The 19,293-nt window shown below is 35.1% G+C and overlaps 1 protein-coding gene across 2 annotated transcripts in view; it reads left to right on the top strand.

Moving 5' to 3' along the window:
- Nucleotides 1–18,437, top strand: part of LOC150083653 (protein held out wings-like) — a 150,988-nt gene extending 132,551 nt beyond the window's left edge. Inside the window, exon 8 of one of the 2 annotated variants that reach the window (XM_090377421.1) lies at nucleotides 18,035–18,437. The gene's annotated coding sequence lies outside the window, so the exon portion shown is untranslated. The remainder of the gene's footprint in view (nucleotides 1–18,034) is intronic. The other variant, XM_090377420.1, reaches the window with a different exon arrangement.
- Nucleotides 18,438–19,293: the final 856 nt, after the last annotated feature.

The following is a 19,293-nucleotide window of genomic DNA, read 5'->3' as shown; positions in this document are numbered from 1 at the left end:
ACTAAATGAATATTTTGCTTCGACATTCACACATGAGGAGTTATTCAGTGATGCATTCAAATCTGGCAGTAAGCCGGATAATCTTGTAATAACTGAGAGTAAAGTGGAGGAGAAATTGTTGAAGATAAACACAAGAAAGGCACCTGGGGTGGATGGGATCTATCTAGTTATATTAAAGGAGGCAGCAAAGGAAGTAAGCAAACCCTTAGCCATAATTATGAGAGCTTCCTTGGACTCAGGGGAGGTACCCAGACACTGGAGATGTGCAAATGTGACCCCAATTCACAAAGGAGGATCAAAGGCTGACACAAGTAATTATAGACCTGTGAGTTTAACTTCTGTTCCAGGAAAATTAATGGAGGCACAGGTTAAAGAAGCACTGCAGGATCATCTAGACAAGACTTCACTTATAGCTTGGACACAGCATGGTTTTGTTAAGGGGAAGTCTTGCCTGACCAATTTGATTGGATACTATGAAGCAGTCACAAAAGAACTGGATGCAGGGAATAACTTTGATATTATATACTTGGATCTTAGAAAGGCTTTTGATACTGTTGCACCTGGAAGACTGCTGCACAAATTGGAGCAGTGTGGCATTGGAGGCCAATTGCTGCTATGGATAAAGGGGTGGTTGAGGGGGAGAAGACAGAGAGAGTGGTAATCAATGGACACTGCTCATTGTGGACTAATGTTATCAGTGGAGTCCCTCAGGGTTCAGTGTTGGGTCCATTATTGTTTTTTGTATTTATAAATAATATTGATGATGGTATATCAAGCTTAATGTCCAAGTTTGCAGACAATACAAAAGTTAGCAGGGTTGTTAAGGACACTACTGACACTATGATGCTGAAACAGGATCTGGTAAGGATGGGCTGAGAGGTGGCAAATGAAGTTTAATATTGACAAATGTAAAGTACTACATATGGGGAAACAGCAACCCCAGAGCAATGTATCAACTCTGTGGTACTACACTGACAGTGGTAGAGAATGAAAAGGACCTGGGTGTAATTGTGCAGACAGATATGAAGTTCTCTGAGCAGTGCAGATGGGCTGCAAGAGTAGCTCATGGTGTCTTATCAATGATATACAGGAATTTTTCTAGCAGGGATAAGGAGCTAATTATTCCCTTGTATTATAAAGCAATGGTCAGGCCACACCTTGAGTATTGTATACAGGTCTGGAGGCCTCATTTCAAGAAGGATGTAGAGCTCCTGGAACGAGTACGGAGAAGGGCAACAAGGTTAGTGAATGGAACAAAGGTTTGCTCTTACGAAGAAAGGCTTAAGTTTTACAAATTACAGTGTCTGGAGACTAGGCTCCGGCGACGTGATCTGATAGAGGTGTATAAAGCCTTGAATGGTTTGAGCAAGCTCAATGCTGATGGGATTCTTCCTCTTGGTCAGAATAATCACCTGAGAGGGCATAAATTCAAATTGAGGAAAGACAGATGTAGGATAGATGTCTGGAAATTTGTCTTTAGCCAGCAGGTAGTTGGTTGGTGGAACAGACTTCCATCCCTTGTTGTGGAAGTTGATAGCCTAAATAAATTTAAGGCTCAGCTGGACAGGTATTTCGAACAAACAGAGAGGTGAAGTGGAAGTTTTTTTTTTTTTTTTTTTTTTTTTCTGGCTGATGCTGCATTAAGCTTGCTTTCTTGCATCATATGCCTCTACTAATTGTAATGCTAAATTTAAAAAGGGTTTTGTTTGTTGAAGCACTGCCATGCCATATTATGTCACTTTATGCTATATTAAATTGCTGATGTCAGCTTCTGTGTAACAGCTGTAGAAGGGTTAAAAAATAAGCTAAAGTAGGGAATGACCGTGTTTAATTTATACATGAATGAAATTGCACAGCTCCTTAAACACTGTGTGTGTGTGTGTGTGCGTGCGCTGCGTGCGTGCGTGAAATTTGAAGCTAATTTAAAATCTAAAAGTTTTGTCCCAGAGTACTGGCACTTTTGGACAAAGCTTGTAAATTTGTTTGTATTTTCTTTAAATTATTCAAAGGTGATTTCATTTCTTCCATTGTACAGACCAAGACATATTTGCAACAATCATTACCCCCCCCCCCCCCCAGTAATAATTCACCAGTTTTGTTTTTGGTGAAACTGGCAATCATATTTTTCAGTACTGTTTACTGTTATAATTACTGGGTGGGGGGAAAGAGTATCATCCTCCCCCAAGTAACAATTATCCATGTATTTTATGGTGAAACTGGCCATAGTATATTTTCATACTGTTATAAAAGGTGACTGTGTATACAAATGTCATTTTTTCTAGTTAAGAAAAAAAAAAAAAGACATTTGTATTACATAAATACAGTATTTTCTTCATACTTTTTCTACACCCCTCATATTTTAAGAAGTGAATTATACACACACACAGGTTTCTATTACAGCAGGACAATTTCAGATTTTTTCTGCCCTCTGGATTATTTTCAGTTTTTCACTAACCATGGAAGATCATAACCACATGACTAGTGTTCATGTTCAACAGAACAATATACACAATACCTTACAGATTATATTCAGTAGTTAAAGGACACATTAGGGAGCAATTGTCACATCAAGCAGTACAAAGTGGACTAGGTGATAAGGTATAGTGACAAATGGATGTGCTTCATTTCCATTGAGCACTAAACAGTATTAGCATTGTTATCTGTTTCAATTCTGTCAAAAATCGCATTTTCCTTGCCTTTGAATGAATTGTATGCATTGCTAGGAAACAAGATGTTCTACCTTTGGAAAGAATCTAACTTTTTATGTAGGGCAATGTTCAAGTTGCATTTCAATAAATATTGATGATAAACAAAAATACTCCTTTTAGACTGGCAAAATGGGTGAATAAAAATGCTGAAGTTAATCAACACCCTGTTTTTATTCAATTGTATGGCAAAAGCCAGACAATTGAATAAAATTAGATAAAAGCTTCACATTAAATTTGCAAATAATTGTATGACCAAATTTTTTAAATTTGGTCCCAGTTATTTTTTATTTTATAGAAAAGTGTGGTGGGGGAAATGTGAGAAAGTGCAGTAATCTGTTAAGAATATATTCCTTAAAAGGAGAAATAAAATTGCTATATTTTGCACTGCATTGCGATGAGAAGGATAATTTCAACTCCATTTTGAAAAATAGGAATTTTTGGGCCTTTCAGATTTTGTTATGAGTGTGTTTATCTCAAAGTTGTAAATACAGAATTGACGTGTACAATTTAGCATTTTCAAACAGATTGCTGTTCTCCTGCATCATATAGAAAAGGCTTGGGTTTAAGCCTGTATTAATGGGAGAAAATTGAGTGTTTTTTCATGCTGTGATCTTAGTGAAGCCTCTGCCTTGGTCTGTGTGCTGTGATTTCTATGAGGTAATAAAAATTATAAATTTGCAAATAATGTAGCATTATGGGCAAAGTACTAGTGTGGGTAGAGGGATGGTTAAGGAAACTAGTTGTAAATGGCTACTACTCCTTCACCAACTGGTATAGGCTGGATATCATAGTTTGGTGTATTTATTATTTTTAGTATTTATTAATGACATTGATGTAGGTATTTCAGTTTACTATATAAATTTCCTGGTGATACAAAGGTGGGCAAGGTGTTTAATGACATTAATTAGGGTACACTACTTCAACAAGATCTAGAAATTTATTGAAAATGGCAATTTAGGTATAACCTTGATAAATGCACAGTGCTGCATTTGGGCAGTAATTTTACAGTAATATATCATTTGGATGGCACCAAACTCAAGGTAGCTAACAGGGATAAATGTGCAGTGCTGGGCCCATTGTTTTCAATATTTATTAATGATATTGTTGAAGGTATATTAGGCTTAATGTCAAAGGTTGCAAATGATATAAAAGTTGGCAGGTTGATTAATGACAGTAATCTCAGTGAGCTATTGCACCAAGATCTAAGAAAATTGGGCCAAGAAGTGACATTTGGAGTTTAACATTGACAAATGCAAGGTACTGCATATGGGTAGCAGTAATCCCAGAGAAACTTATACCAGAATTTCATTCCAAGTAACAGAGAACTTAGAATGATAAACAGCCCAGGTCTTTTTCATTCTCCACTCAGGGATAGTAGAGAATGAAAAAGACCTGGGGTAATTGTGCAGTCAGACAGGAAATTCTGTGAGCAGTATAGACTTGCTGCTAGAACAGCTCTTGGGGATATACAGAAACTTTGCTGGTAGGGTGGTGATTATTCCTTTGTACAAGGCCATGGTTAAGCTGCATCTTGAGTATTGTACAGTTCGGGAGAGGCTCACTTTAAGAAGGCTGTAGATTGGCTGGAATGGGTGCAGAGAAGGGCAACCAGCTTGGTGAAGGATGCTCTTACCTAGAATGGCTTCAGTTCTGCAAATTGCAGCTTCTGGAGTTTGGCACCTGTGGGGTGATCTGATTGAGGTGTTTAAGGCCTTGAATGGCATTCTTCCTCTTGTGGAGACTACAGATGTGAGGAAGGATGGTTGCAGGCTAGATGTGCAGAAGTTTGCCTTCAATCAGCATGTGGTTGATTGTTGGAACAGGCTTCCATCTGTTGTGGAAGTGATGGTTTGAATAAATTCCTGGAAGGTATGGATGGGAGAAGTGTGTAAATTTTTTTTTTTTGATTGATGCTATATAAGCTTATTTTCTTGCTTAATTTGCCCCAGACAAATTTGAAGCTGCAATAGTAATTTCAATCATATTTTGATGTGATCAGAATTCAATTGTAGCTAAAAAAAAAAAAAAAAAAATACAGATCCCTCATTGAGCATGGTAGATGTGTTCCCAAAAATCTCTATGCTAAATGAATACAGTAAACCCCTGCTATTCGCAGTATCTGTATTTGCGGTTTCGCGGTCGCTGATTTAACATAAAATAAAACCTAAAAAAATGTGAATTTTAAAGTGCTGTGAACATTTTCCACCATCAAAAAACATGGGAGAGGCTAAAATTATCTTTCTCAGTCAAAACAGCGCTCAGTGGGTTGGGGTGACAAAATCGCGAGCGTGGATGTTTCTCACTAATCCTTGTTCAGTATGTGTTATGCACTTGTCATGGAAGGTTTTGTCGTTTGCTTTTAATTTATATGCTTATAAATTTATCAATTTATAAATTGATATGCTTACAAAAGTGATAAATCTACTGTTGTGCAGTGTAAAACAGACTTTTCCGAGTGTGTTAACGGAAGAAAGTGACTTATTTGGACAAGTTCTTTCTAACCCGTACAAAAATATAGCTATGAATAACAAGGGAAATGTGAAAAGATCAAAGGTGATGACATTAGCGAATAAAATTGAGTTATTAGATAAAATTTCTAATGGTGAAAGTGTCTCCTCAGTGGCAAAACATTATAAAATCAATGAGTCAACAGTACGATTAATCAAGAAATCGGAAGAAAAAAAAATCGCCATAGTGTCCGTGAAAACGTGCTAATTGCTTCAAAAATTTGCTCTGTAACTTGTGAAGTTAAATTAGAAAAAATGGAAAAAGCTTTAAATCTGTGGATAGAAGACCGAACTCAAAATAAAATTCTGTAAGTTCACTCATCATTCATGAAAAGGCAAAACTCCTTTATCAACACTTTAGCGAAACTGGTGACAGCACTGGTGGGATTAGTTTTTTTTAGCTATAGCAAAGGCGCTGGTTTGAAATTTCTAATAAATATTACATTTAATATTAAATTGTTTCTTATTTTCATTTCGATGCCTTATGCTTGCTTTTCACTATGTACTGTCTATGTACATAGTCATATTATGAAGGTACATATAATACATACATAGACAAAATTTTAGACTAGTTTTTCTTATATATTTTATACTTTGGAACTGAACCCCTTTATTACCATAGGAGCCATAACTCAGTATTCACAGCATTTCTCAGGAACGTAACCCCCGCAAATAGCGGGGGTTTACTGTATTACTTTAGAATTCATCGTAATCATAAGATCCATTCCTGACAAACTTTTTTGTATATAATATAAGATGTTGTCACCATAACATTTTTTATCCACTAAATAATTTAGCTACTAAAGTGTTTTTCTGCAATAACTATGTATATAAGTAGTGACAGGCATAACTGACTATACACAAATTAATCTATTGCAAAATTTACAACAATCTATTAAGGCATTTTCATAATCAATTATATGCAAATCGATTATGAAATCGGGAACAGTAGTGACTGAACACATAAAATGACTGAAACGAACTATTGACTTAGTGGTAACAGCACTTTTAGTTTTGATAACATTGGATTCAATCCTTCCAGCATGGTTTTTATCTGCACATCTGAGAGTCTTCTAAATATTCACTCTTGAGAAAGTAAAGATATATCATCCAAAATTGCAGGAGATACATACTTTACTGAATGACTTTTTTAATTACATTTCAATAGACTATTTCTGGTCACTGAAATTCCCATGACCATTTGGCTACGAGAAATTAATAAACTTGAAATTAAAGTTTATTGATTTATCATCGTTACAGTTCATGTAAAGACATTAGTATATGAATAACTAGCCTTTTCAGGATATGTGAATTCATTGTGTTCTCATAGTCTTTTGCCCTGTGACATAAAATGACAGCAGGAAAAAAAAAAAAAAAACCTGTTATCAAAAAACCAATAAGTTGAGAAAAAATAGTGGCAACCAGAACTAACAAAAAGTGATTATCAGATAATTTTTGATTATTTGTTCAATGAAAGAATCATCCATTGATTTGGTAACTCATGGTAATCAGGAAATTTAGCTACAAGTAGTAGTACTTTTTTTTCTACATAGCTGCAAGAGACTCATAACATGCAAGATATCTGTTTTCAGATGCAAACTGACCCTGGAGAGTATTTCATTTTGGGGAAAACAATTGAGTTACAGGCCTGACAGGGGCTGTAGTGGACATTTCAGTTCTGTTGGTTCAGAACTGCTTTGGCAGGTGTCAGCCTATGGCATCTTACATTGTTGCATAATGTTGAGTGATGTTTGTAACAAATGTCTTCACTTCTGACATAGTTTAGGTTGCAGATGGTGCTGAAGGACTGTACATTAACTGCAGTACTGTTTGATGCAGCAGCATGAAGAATTGAACCCTCACACCCATAAGCAATTAACATCTCAGTTGTTTCAATTGAGGAGACTCAATGGATAACTATCACTGTAGTAATAAGCTGTGATTTTGTTCATCTTCTGTGAGAGATTGATTAGGCAGAGCCTATTTCTTCACAATGCTTAACCAAACAGTTTTTTTTTTTTTTTTTTGTTACAGCAAGCCAGACTTTATATAGAATTTATTTTGTAGTTCTCTATCACAATAAAAACTTTCTGCTGCCATTATGACGTTTGGGGTTAAAATGGCACAGTTCAAAAATTTTGCAGTATAAATTCCATGTATATACAGGGTGTCTCGAAAATATTGGTACAAACATTTAGGGGAGGTAGGTAACATCTAAAGGAATGTGAATCGCATAGAAACCCATAACCGGAAACGTCATGGGAAAGTAGTAGCAGAAATGACACAAGACAGTAATTAGTGGCAAACATTTATTTGACATAATATTAACAATGGAGTACAAGATGGATGCATTTCATGATGTTACAACAGATGCTCCAAGGTTCCACCACGAGACGCGATGCATGTGTGATACCGATGCAGCAGGATTGGCGGACACAGTTGAACACACCTGGAGTTTCTTTGACAGCAGCCCAGATGAATCTCAACCATGAGATCCGTCTCCACAGGCAATTCATACACAATAGATTTGAGGGCCCCTACAGAAAGAAATCAGGCTCAATAAATCAGGTGAGTGTGGGGGCCAGGCAACAGGTCCACCACGGCCAATCCCTCAACACCCAAAACACCTGTTCAAATGGTCATGAACACACCTTCCATAATAGGTAGGCACCCCGTCATGTTGAAACTAAATGTTGCATCTCACATTGTCAAGTAACCCTGAAAAACGTGTTCAAGAAAGGTCCGATATTTAGTAGAGTTCGTGTGGGATGGGAACAGGTATGGGCCGACTAAGCAGTCACCGACCATACCTGCCCACACATTTATTGCAAAGTGATGTTGTGGCACATACTATGTGGGTTGTGGTAAGCCCACACATGAGCATTGTGCTGATTGAATAAGCCTCATTGGTGACCAAAACATAGGCTGGAAAATTCAAGTCTTGAACTTTCGTGGAGGAAACCACTGTGCAAAAGCCACACATGCAGGATGATCGTGGGGGAGCAGTAACTGAACCCTTTGGAGATAAAAGGGGTGTAAGGAATCGTCGTGCCAGACACGCTGTACACTGCAACAAGACATTTCTGAGGCAACGGCATGTGTGCTGGTAGTAGGATTATTCTGGACGGCCACACTTTCTTCCATGACGGAAGAAAGTGTGGCCTGTGATACTTGAGAAATTGAGTGGGCCAGTTAATCAGAATGTCTTATAATGGGAGGTTTTAATTTTCCAGATATTGACTGGAACTTGTGGATTGGTCACTTATACACTAGCAAGACTTTTGTGGTTATAGTGTTGACTGTTTTCTATAGCAGCATATGTGAGAGGCAAGCAGGAGTAACACTCTTGATCTGATTATCAGTAGTGATTATTCATACATTGAGAATTTACAGATAAAGGCACCACTCGCAGGCAGTGAATTCCATCACACTGTGTTGATGTGGGATTTACTTAAACATGTAACTACTATCAGTAGCAAAGGGAAAGGGTTTTGCTTTATAAAGGTGACTACAGCATTCACAGCCAGTTTTAAATTCTATAAAGTAGGACCAACAGAAAATTCTAAAGGGGAAGTAATCAAGGAATTAATCTTACTAATTAGAAATACTCCCAGGTTTAGACCTAAGTGGATGCCAGATGAACTAATGAGACTTGTGGCATGGGATGCATATAAATTATCAGGTGACACAGAAGCCTATACTACTAATGCTAATTAGCATTAGTAGGAGCTTGAAATCATTATTTGTATACTTAATTTGTTTGCTATCACTAGTAACATGCATTATTTTTTAGTTAGTTTTTTTTACTTATTAATTAATTTGCTATTCTTTAGAGATAGTCATGCCTAATTATTACATGTTTTCTATTCCATGCTGTAGATCACAGCTTAAACAGTGGTGGGTCTTTCTTGGCACTAAAGTTTGTCCTGCTATTTTGAAAATATAGGAAATTGCTACAAATGTTCAATTTATGGTTTATTTACACAACAATGAAATCATTTTTTTCAAACCAGGAGACTATCATGAATTGGTAGAAGAAATCTCACAGTATACATTGGCAGTTTGTTTTTTAAGATGCTGGTGTACAATTAAGTGGCTTACAATGCATATTTTCACAGCATATGTTTTGGCTTTGAGAGGGTTCCAGAGGTTCAAAGTGGTGGTCTCCACCTTTCCCATACAAAGTTGAGGGATGTCCAGCTGTTCTGAGGCTGCACGGTCAGAACTATTCTGGATATTCCTCCTACTTATTGAGAATGCTTTGAAATATACTTCTGTTTTGTGTTCAAAAGAAAAATGAGTTAATTATTCAGTCTTCCCAGTGACCACACCATGATCACCACCTTTACCCCATTAGCCAGTCTAATTCAGTTAAGTTTACTTTTTAGACTAGTAAAATTTTGTTTTCTGATTAACCTAAACCATCACAAAAAATTAGCTTCATCACTAAAAGTACATTTATTCTGACAACCAGGATTTTCTTGTTCAGAGCAGCACACCCATTCACAAAACTGTTGATGGGGATCATCCTTAAGAGTAGGTAATATGAAATGTTCTGGATGAGTATATGAACATAGTTGTAACTTCTTACTGAGCACGACTTCCACATATCACAGTCACTTTTATGCACTTGTTTTCATTTGGTGCTATCAGTTATAGTTGCAACAAAAAAAAAATAAATAATAATAACGTACACCCTGTAGTTGGCTTGTGGGATACTGTGTATTCACCAGTACTTTGGCTAGTTCATTTTTGCTCTCAGTTATTTCTGGAGCCAAATTAATGTTAAAGAAATTATAGAATCATTCAAATAAAGTAAAATTCCACATGACTGGATCACTTATCTTATTACATTTGTCTTGTAATAATTGGTTTGGATTATATACATACATGGTATTCATCATGTATTGGATGGCATTCAATCAATACTCAATATGGCAAATACAAATTTGAAATTTTTAGATTCAGAATTTTGAAAATTTTAAAATAAATAATCTAGAAATTACTCCAAATCTTACATATCAAGTATTATTGCTTCAGCCATTGTAATTTACATATGACAATTTTTGAAGGATTTGCTGTAGTTTCCCTAAGTAATGTTACCTGATCTGAGTCAAACTCATTGTTTAATGATTCATCAATATTAAATTAGATTTATATATATTTTTTAATATTTAATTTGAAACTTAGAATCAAATGCAGGGAATCACTTAGTTGTATACATCTGTCTATTGGAAGCTTGACAATTAGAGCATTATTCATCTCAAGAAACTTTCCCATTATTTCCAGAATGGCTTTGGGTAGTTTCCTGATCACATGCTAAGGCATAATTTAGAAAAACTACTAATTTCAAAAGTGAACAGTTTGATGTACATTTTGAGTAACATTAGTTGTTAGTTTAAAAGCTACCCCAATAAGAAATACAACTGAGTTTTGTTGTCAGCAGACATAATTTTATAGAATGGGTTTGATTGACTCTGTAATTGAATTTCTAAAACTTATGGCTTAGAATGTGATACTCAGGAAAGTTTCTTCCCAAAATGCACAGTACACTAAAATTTTCATAACTAGTAATTTGATCTGTTCATTGCAATACCAGCGTAATAATATAACATTGGGTTTTAAAAATCAGGTATAAGTTAAGACTTAGAATTGGATATTTGAGATTTACAATGTAAAAATCTGTTGTATTAGCATTGTTTGTGCTAGTGTTGACAGTGGCCTTGCAGGAGATGCATAGGCATAGCTGGTTAAATGCTGTAGAATACCCAAAACTGATTTCTAAATTTTGGTTTCCAAAGAAATTAAACTTAACAAATGGGGGAAAATGTCTGCTGAAAATTTCCATAATTCAACATATACTTGTATTAGATAGTATGAACCAGAGTTGTAATTCTCAATACATTCTACGTTGATATCAATATTTGTAAAATAATAAGAGAAGTTTACCTCAATATAGTACGTAGAACACTTCCGTATGATATTCTCCACAAATTAAAATGAAAAAAAATCACAACACACAGTTGAAAAGCACTGTCAGCTTCAGGAAGGAAAATCTTTTTGCAGTTTTTTCCTTAAATTCTTTTAATTAATTTTCTTATTTAATTGCATTAAATTGATTTTTAATTATTTGTTATTCTAATGTAAAATTTTCAATTTTTTCGTTTTAATTTCTGGAGAGTATCATTAAATTAAATTTAGAAAAGGAGGGGGTGTTAGTAAACTGCTGAAATTTGAACACCATTAATCTTTATCATAAATAAAGTTAAATATTTATTTTTCTTTATAGTTTAAAGGAAGCCTGCTTTCAGCTTTGTCATGAATCTAGCACTGAACAAGGAAAATTTAAATCAGTATTTTTGAGCACTCAGAATAATGGTGTTCTATGTGCAAAGCAGAATGGCACAAGAAAGCCCTACACTTTTGCTGCACCAGCCAAAAATAAATAATGTTTGAGCTTATACAGTAAAAAGGGTGACAAATCCCTCCCATCCAATTATCGTCCCATTGCAATTACTTCTACTCTTTCTAAAGTAATGGAGAAATCAATTAACCGCCAACTCTTAAACTACCTAGAAACCTTCCGTCTGATCAACGATCGCCAGTATGGATTCCGTCAGTGTCGATCCACTGGTGATATTTTGGCTTATGTTACCCATTTATGGACTAATTCAATGGAAAGGTTCGGTGAAACACAAGTAGTTGCTCTTGACATCTCAAAGGCTTTTGATCGTGTTTGGCATAAAGGTCTTCTAAACAAGCTTCCATCTTATGGTTTGCCGACTGTTTATTAATTGGTTATCCAGTTTTCTCTCTGATCGCTCACTGAGGGTGATGGTAGATGGCTCTCTGTCTTCTAACTTCTCCACTAATGCCGATGTCCCCCAAGGTTCAGTTCTTTCCCCCACTCTTTTCCTCTTGTATATTAATGACCTTCTTCCATTGACTGGAAATCCTATCCATAGTTTTGCCGATGATAGCACATTGCATTCCACTTTCCATTTTGAGAAACCTTGCCCTGCTCAATCGGCTTCAACTTCTCAAAAATCTGCTACCAATTCCTTAAATGCCGATCTTCCGGTAATTCTCCAGTGGGACAAAGACAACTTAGTTGATTTCAACCCTTCTAAAACTCAGTCTTGTCTTATATCTCGCAAAAAGGATTCTTCTGCTTCTATGCTTATCTTTAGTGACACTCAGATTTCTAGACAAAATGATATATATCTCTTTTGGGGATTACCCTGACTTCTAATCTCTCTTGGCACAAGCACATTACAAACATTGCTTCCTCTACATCTAAAAAACTTGGTTTTCTCTTTCTCTCTCGGCGTTACTTTTCTTCCAAACAGCTGCTCACTATATAAATTGCAAATCCACCCTGCCATGGAATATCGTTCCCACATCTGGGGTGGTGCCCCCAAAACCTCTCTCAAGCTTCTTGATTCCATTCAGAAGAGGGCAGTTAGGTTAATTAATGATTCATCTCTAACAGCATCTCTCCACTCGCTTTCTCATAGACGTACTGTTTCTGGTGCATGCCTCTTCGACAGATACTTCCATGGGCACTGTTCTTCTGAATTGGCTTCTATAATTCCTGCTCTCTCTTTCAAAACAGTCTGAACATGTGCCGCCACCAACCAACATCCATTTACTGTCCAACTTCAAACCCACAGAACCAACTTTTCATCTTCCTCATTTATTCATTCAGCTGCCGTTTTCTGGAACAACCTTCATATGTATTTCCTGAAAATTACAATCTACAGAAGTTGAAGTCCAATGTCAACAAATATCTTCTTTCGTCTTCTCAACCTCCAGCCTAAGCACGGTACTAAGTACTATAGGTTCTAATACCTCTCGTGTGTGGGGTTCACATAAAAAAAAAAAAGTAACCTCATGCAGGATTCAGTCAAATGTTTTGCTGACATCCAAGTGAGGAATGTCAATTATTTTCTACATCTGGCATGAGTGGTACAAAATAACTAACCAGGTTAGTTAAACATATTTAATTTAGAAACCATGCTGTGTTTCCTTCAGAATTCCAATTCTCTCCAAATTTTTCTGTACAGAATTATTGATTGTTGTTTCCATGATTCTCCCTACCACTAAAGTCAGACTGACAGTCAGTATTTACCCCACTTCCCCCTTAGAACTGTTATGTATTTATTAGATAACATAATTATGTTATCTAATAAATGCCATTAACCTCAGGATATTTAATTCATACATTTTTCTAATGAATAATCTTCTAACATAACAGTTATGTTATCTAACATTTTCCAGTTCAATTGAATTTCTGCAGAGTTCAGCAATGCCCTTGTAATTAACCTTAGTGATTTCATGCACATTTACTTCCTCTCTCAAAATTACTAGATATATGCCATTAACCTCAGGAGGTTTAATTCATGTGTTTTTCTAATGAATAATCTTCTGAAATTTCAATATTGCCAATTTCATGCTTCCCAACTTCATTTCTTACACCAACAGGTTAGTTTCTTCATTACTGTGAAGGGTCTTTTCTGTAAATAATATTCCATAAGATGTTCTCACAAAAAATTAATGCTAACCTTTCATTTTGATATTCTTTTAAATAAAAAGAAAAATACTATCTATGTATACTAAAAACAAATTCTATATGAATTATTTTTTACTTATGTAAACAGTAGAAGGAAGGGTTTTAATCACAGTCCACTAGATATGAATGGATTAACTGTTGATGATTCTGCTCAGCTTGTTGATAAACTGAATGAATATTTTGCTTCTACATTCACACAAGGAATTTTTTTTTTAAGATTGGATATGCTATAAGTGAGTCAAATTCTGGCAGGAACCAAATGATTTTATGGTAACTGAGAGGAAAGTGGTGGAGAAAAAGAAGCTAAACAAGAAAAAAGGCACCTGGGGTGGATGTCTATCCAGTTATATTAAAGGGTGCAGCAAAAGAAGTAAGCAAACATGATTATGAGAGCATCCCTGGCTTCAGGGGATGATCCTATGGACTAGAGGTGTGAAAATGTATCCTTGCTCCACAAAAGGGCTCAGAAGAAGACATGAGTAATTACAGACTTCTTAGCTTAACTTCTGTTTCAGGGGAAATAATAGTTGCTATCCAAAGAAGTAATGCAAAACCATCTTAACAGGAATGCAGTTATACTGCAGTAACAGCATGGATTTGTTAAGTAACAATAAATTGGCCAAACAATCTTGTTTGGCCAATCTGATTAGATATTGTGATATAGTAACAAAGGAACTGGATGCAAAAAATACTTAGATTTCAGAAAAGCTTTTCGTACTGTTGCGCATAAAAGGCCTATTATACAAGTTGGAGCAGTGTGGCATTAAAGCAAAGTTACTGCTGTGGATAAAAGGATGGTTGAATGGGAGAAGACAGTGATTACCAATTGGCACTGCTCTTCAACTAATGTTATTAGTGGAGTCCCTCAGAGTTCAGTGCTGGGCCCATTGTTGTTTTCTATATTTATTGATGAAGGCATTTCAGGACAAAGACCTGGAGGTAATTGTGCAGTCAGCTATAAATTTCTCTGAGCAGTGCAGACAAGCTTCTACAACAGCTCATGGAGTTTTGGCAATGATATATATGAATTTATTCAGCAAAAATGAGTTGATTTTTCCTTTGTAAAAGAAAATGGTTAAGCCACGTCTTGAGTACTGCATACAGGTCTGGAATGCTCATTTTAGGAAGGTGTGGATCTGTTGGAACAGGTGCAGAGAAGAGCAACAAGATAGTGAAGGGAGCAAAAGGGCACATGCAAGGCTGCAGTTTTGCAAATTGCAGCATATGGAGACATGGCATTTGCAAGATTTGTTTGAAGGATTTAAACCCTTGAACTGACTGAGTAAGCTCAATGCCGATGGAATCCTTTCTCTTGCTCAGACTACACATGAGCGCAGGCATAAACTCAAATTGAGGAGGGATGGTTGCAAGTCAGATATATGGAAATTTGCCTTCAGCCAGAGGGTGGATGATTGTTGGAACCAACTCCCATCTGATATGAAGGTGAGTAGTGTGAATAAATTCAGGTCAAAATTAGATAAACTGCTAGAGCAGATAGAAGAAATGGGTAGTATTGGCATTTCCTTTCCCCCTCTCTTATGCTGCATAATCTTGCTTTCTTCCATCATTTGCCACTGTTACTATTACCTCATCGCATTAATATTACAACATTAATGTTATTTTTGATGCGCGAGTATTATTACCATCAAAATCAGATCTAGAATAGTTGCAGAATTCTGTGCTAAACTTTAAGCACTTAAGATGCTCCATTCCTTTTAGCTAAGAAGACCAAGGAGTTTTTAATTTTATTTCTTTTTGAATCAGAAAGGATCAGAATATAGGTCTCATCTGCCAAACTGTGATAGGTTAGGTATGCTTTGATTTGAGACAAGTATTGCTTAAGTTTTGCAGTTTCAGTTAAATAAACTTGAGTACTGACTAATAAAGAATAAGCTACTGCAAAACCCATCCAGATAGTGATCACTCTGGCATATATTACTAATAATGTTGCTCAGTAAAGTTGTAGAACACTACATGCAGATTAATACTTTTTCCTTACATAGAGAGTAGAATGTAATGAAAATTCTTAAACTTTAGAAAAAGAGTAACATCGAACGTACCCTCTCAAGGTCAGCTTAAGCCATGTACAGGGGTTGCAGTGTGTAGAACTGAAATGGAGGCACATTGACTTTAGCTGTTTTTTATTATTCATTAGCTTACCAAAACTTTGGATCTTGCACACATCCAAATGAATCAAACTGATATTGATGAACTACTGCAGTTCTCAACAGGGGATCTTGCCTTTGGTGATTGCAAAGCAAAGAGCTGTTCTTTACTTGTAAATTTAGTAAAGCCTTTCCATTGTTTGGAAGGGCTTCTATTATATTATATATATAAAAATAAAAAATGCCCACACAAATCTGGTCATGTTGGACCACTGCTGAATTTTTGAATTAAAGACTGCCAATAGTTGTCCCACCTTTTATGTCATTACATTATGTACTACACTTTACTCTGGTTCGTGTAAAGCACATATATATGTTAAATAAAGAATAAATCATGCCATAGTGTGGAAAAGTTTTTTTTTTTACAATGTGCAAAAATGTTTTTGGTATGCTTCATTCCATTAACACATGTATGGGAAAATCACTTCTAATTTACAAATGCCATGTCTTCATAAACTGAGTGATACTATATAAAACAGTTGTGGAGAATGCATTTTATCTGATTTTTATATTTCATGTGCACAACACTATTAAATCATTACCAATTAAACAAGCAAAGTATGCCTGTTAGTCCTATGTAGCCTCTATACTTTTTCACAATGGAGTATTTCTAAATAAATTCCTCCCTCAGTACAAATCACTGTCACTTAATGGTATAGCAGAGTAGTACTGTTAATTGTATTCTGTTTTAGTCTGTTTTCAATGAAATGAGTTAATGCCTTCTATACTTTCAGACTCCTTTTATTCCACAAATCATGAGTGAATGAATGCAGGTTCACTGTCAAGTGAAATTGCTTTTATTCAGTATTTGTGGAATTCCTAAAAAAAACTTTTCAGCCTGTTAGCATCTGCAATGTCCATTTGTTTTGTAGTTCTGTATTTACTGATTAGCTATCCTTTACACCAGAGAAGCAGTCCAGAAGATTGTTAATCAGCATTTGTGCCCTGTTAATGTGCTTTATTATGGCTGTGAGTGGAAAGTGCACTCTATGAAGCTGGAAAAAGCCATTGAAGTGCTTGGCTGTTTTAAGTACTGAAAATACTTAAACATCGTTTTCTCTCTGTTGCAATTGTGATCATGCTTGCAAGCATAGATAAGATAGCATATAATGATAACATGAAATGACCTGCTCCATTAAAATCTGTGCTAGTGCTATTATACTTCTAGATTTTGCAGCATAAGATTTGGTTATTCTGTCTATATGAAGAACTGTATGCTTTGATTGTCATGTATATAAGTGCTTAATTGGAGAAAATATCAAATTGCTAATTAAATGTAATTCTTAAATATTTGCAAGCATATTTATATTGAGATATTAGTTAAATATTAACCCTCCACTGCCATTACAGGACGTGTGGATAACTCCCCCCCCCCCCTTTTTGTCTTCTGGGACTATTTAGCAGCTGCTCAAAAATGGAAAAAATATTAAATGTTCCTGTTTAGGGTATTGCTTATTAGCTGTAAATCTCTGCCTGCAAGAAATACTTCTCTGCTATTCCAAAAATGACAGCAACCATTTGTCTGTTATGTAAGTGACAAAATATGCATAAATGTGATTAACTTTTGATTTAGGAATCTGCTGTATTTGTGCATCTAAAAATCATTGCAAAGAACTACAATCAGTTATGTATACAAAAGAGGATTTTTATAAAATTTTTCCTTTTCAAAAAGCTTCTCATTTTCTATACATTTTCATTCTGTTAAGTTATAGATAATTAAGGTTCCACATTTCATATCTTTTCATTGTCAAAGTTTTCATAACCAGCAAAATACAAGTTAACAGTCTGCCTTTCAGATTGTTTAAGATTTAGCATTTTTCTTCTTAACAGTTATGTGAATAATGAACATATCTAGAACTAACAAGACTCAATAACTGAAATTATGTAATAACCTTGCTTTTAGAATTTCCCTTTTATTCATTTAACAATATGCTTTCACTATTAATCAGATCTTGTAAAATGAATAATATGTATTAATATATGACCTGAAGTTAACAAAACCTTAATATGTGCTTCTTTGCAACTCAAAAACTAACATTTTCTTTCCTTTTGTTTTTCTCTTATTCACACCTTAACCCCTAGCCTTCATCACACAACGACAGCCAAGAGTATTTACTAACTTACCCATCTGTGTCTCCCACTGATGTTCTCACCAGTACAGAAAGCAACATGGCTTCCCTTCAGTTGGCAAGGTGACTAACCCAAAGGCTGATATCTGGATACATCACTGGCAAAATAGTAAAATAACAAATTTTACATGACTTATTTATGGTAAAACAGTCTTATTTGTTTTAAGTTGCCGTGAAAGTTCATGTCCCACTTTACATGAAATTTGTGTAAACAGAACATCAATCCTGTTTTTATAACATCTCATTGCATTATCTTGAACCTGTGTGCATGCATTTTTGTTTGTGGGCACATGCATGCAAGAATGTGCTTTATTAGATAGCAATCAACTGTCATTTGTATAGGTAACCAATTTTAAAAGCAAAAGAAAATACATGTACAACTTAAAATTTGATAGTTTCTATTAGTAGTTTAAGTGGAAATTTTTACTTTATACAATATTGTTAGTGCATTGTTATAGTGAATGGATCTCCCTTAGTCTAAAAATTATATTTAGTAATAATGAATACTGATATTGAAGCTATATTTTAATATCAATAATTGTGTTAAATTTATCACTCACAGAAGACTTGTGTAAAGATAAGTTGAAGTCAGTAGATAATATTTATAGTTAAATACCAGGAGCAGAAAAAGACAAATTTCAAGTAGTAGAACAAAAGGAGTTTTAAGTTTTGTAAATAACTTAATTTCTGCTACTGAACTGGAAACACCAAGTCACAATTTATGAAATAAAACCATGTGCCTTTCTAAAAATACTCTTTTAATCTTATAAAATAAAAACCTTAAATCTAATAATAATAATTTATTCTTCCCTTGAATTAACTTTGTTATGCAAAAAATTAGCCAATATATGACTTTTTCCCCCTTTGTCTCTTTAGAGAAAAAATTCTTTTCATAATTACAAAAAAAGACACCACAACAGCTTTGTAATTGTTATAAACTTTTTTCACTAACTATAACTATTATTGGTTAAGTAAAGGAGTATTAGTTTATCTATTACTTTTAACAGCTGTATTATTTTCAGTTATGCATTATTCTTTCTGCTGGACTATTGGCCAAGCCTTGTGAATTGTGTTGGTCAAATCTTGAGGGTTCATTTTTCCTTCCCTATACATTGTCTGGTTTTTAAAATACCTCAGTACTGGTAAAGCCAAACACATCGGTAGTGCTAGATATTGTACCAGACAAGACATGGTATCTCTATGGATGTGAAC

This window comes from Mastigoproctus giganteus, chromosome 7 (genome assembly GCF_048544385.1).
Source record: "Mastigoproctus giganteus isolate SK-2022 chromosome 7, ASM4854438v1, whole genome shotgun sequence".
Lineage (NCBI taxonomy): Eukaryota > Metazoa > Arthropoda > Arachnida > Uropygi > Thelyphonidae > Mastigoproctus > Mastigoproctus giganteus.
Note: the sequence above shows the minus strand (reverse complement) of the source record. Positions and strands in the feature narration are given on the sequence as shown.